Source organism: Rhinopithecus bieti, unplaced genomic scaffold, assembly GCF_001698545.2.
Source record: "Rhinopithecus bieti isolate Rb0 unplaced genomic scaffold, ASM169854v2 scaffold_18353, whole genome shotgun sequence".
Taxonomy (NCBI): Eukaryota; Metazoa; Chordata; class Mammalia; order Primates; family Cercopithecidae; genus Rhinopithecus; species Rhinopithecus bieti.
In genome coordinates, this window is record NW_016809465.1 from 863581 (window position 1) to 865806 (window position 2226).

Genomic DNA, 2226 nt, shown 5'->3' on the forward strand with positions numbered 1-2226 from the left:
TGTTTTTCATTTGATGAGTAGGGCTCTGGGCAAATGGCGTATTATCACACAAACATTGCCTTTTGAGGACTTGATACCACCGTTTAATTTGAAAACATGAAGTGTTTATAATAAATCATTTTTTAACAAATCATCTCTTGGAAAACTGTTTATAGAAAACCCAGGGAATAAGTGAACTGTTCATTGTGGAAAGGCCTTAAATATATGTTATTACAGTAGAAAATACAAGGAGGTAGAAGATAAGCTGATAAGACTATGCAACATTAGATTCCAAACTCATAGCTCCTGTAGGTACTTAAAAACATGGTTTTAGAAACCCAACATTTCCAGCAACCATAGAAACAGTTAAAATAAAATTTGCCATGAAAGCCCTTATGTCATGCTTGATACAGGGAGGTAGGAAGATGTGAGAACCAGGACACATGAGACATGACATTTTATCTACAGCTCCTGTTTGTTTTACAGAGGGTGTAGTTTCAAATTTCAGTCACGTTCTTCAGCTTCAGATTCAGATCCTTCTTCAGCATTTTGAACCACTCTCCAAACTTTCTCATTTGCTCGAGGAAAACACTCTTCCCCTTTGCAACATGTGTACCTTTATACCACTTCAAAATGGGCTCTTCGCTCAGGACTACGGCTTTATAAAAAAGCACCACTATTTTCTGGAAGGCTTTCATGAAACGAACGTTGTCATAGCAATACTCCTGAATCTTCAGTTACAGAGTCAGCTCAGACTGACCTTGAGTAGTAAAGGCGGCAAGTAGAGAGCTGTATCGCTTCAAATGCTTGACAGCTTGCTGTGCTACAAGCTCCTCTTTTTTGTTGCATTCCACAGTGCTCATTACATTTGACCGGACTGTTTTGATGACAACTGGTTCTGGGATGTTGTTTTTTTTCATCTCCTCCTTGACATATAAAATTATATCCTTAAATGGATCACCACGGGACATCTGTTCTTGAAGTTCTTTCTGGAGCTCCTTACAAGCTCTGATGGATTGCTAATTCCGAACATATTCCGAAAGCTCTTTCAAGCCGGCCTCAGTAAAATACTTTGTGAAGTGTTTAACGGTTTGCTTATTGGCGGAAAAAAGTTCCATCAGGCTATTATCCATGCTGACTTTCCGAAGACTTGAAGCTACTGCATTGATATCTTTTTCATTTATTCATGATTTAAAGAGCTTTACAGCAAAAGCTGCTGAAACCCCTTCTTTAACCAAATTCTCATTATAAAGGCTATTAAGAATGGATGCCATTAGCTAGAAGAACACCAGTCAACATAGCCAGTTTGTTCCTCTCTGACTCAAAAACCCTTTCAGAACAGCAGCAGCTTTTTTACCTCATCTTCGCAACCTTTCTCCAGGTATTCGTAGTGCCTGATTAACTTGTTAAAAACCTCAGCAAATGCTTGCATGGTCTCTAGGTCTTCCTGGGCTGCAAACACACAGACATCTGTATGCATCATGTCATCTGCCAGTGTACTACCTGGGGCCAGCATTCCATCAGCCACCAGAATGTCAATGAGTGTTTCTGCACATCGACGGTAATCAAGTTTCGTTCCAGAAAAGCATCAAGAAACTTAGCTACTGCTTCCAAATCAGTACCAGTTTCAGTTAAGCCTTGAATAATACAGTCTTGAAACTGAGTAGGGTCAACCCTCTCTTTTCATCTCTTTTCTGGTGTTAAAATGCTGGGCCTGATAGCGTTGGCTTTTGCTGCTTTTGATTACTCATAAAAGACACCCAAATTTAAGGTGAAGAGGAAAGAGCCAGAAATCCCCAGTGTAGCGGCAACTGCCATAGTGTCTCCTCTGCAACCAGAACCGAGGATGGATTTTCACACCACTGTCTAGCCTGATGGATGCTCTTCTCCATCTCTCACTACAAAACAAACTCTCCATGAATAAACAAGACATTCAGACATCTTTCAGGCTCCTAACTGATGGAGAGTTTTAAGCTAGTTAAGGCTTTAGGGCTTAACCTTCACTTGCTGGTTGATGAAGGCCCAGAAAACAAAGTGAAAATGCTTCCATTTCCCCATTTCAATCTGTGCGCCACCATCTGCTGTACTGATTCCCATGTTGGCTGCCATGGTGAAGATAGAAAAGGAATGGCCCAGGAAGCCAGAGTCTCACTGATGTCAACACAAGAGAGACTCACAGCCCTGAGGTCAAGAAAAACCTCCTTTCTGATACTTTGTCTTAAGCAGTGCTGGGACTTTTCACTTTTT

At 40.8% G+C, this 2226-nt stretch overlaps 1 pseudogene; it reads right to left on the reverse strand.

The window, feature by feature from the left end:
* Positions 1-483: 483 nt before the first annotated feature.
* LOC108540406 (basic leucine zipper and W2 domain-containing protein 1-like) lies at positions 484-1730 on the reverse strand (annotated as a pseudogene).
* Between the last annotated feature and the right edge of the window lie 496 nt (positions 1731-2226).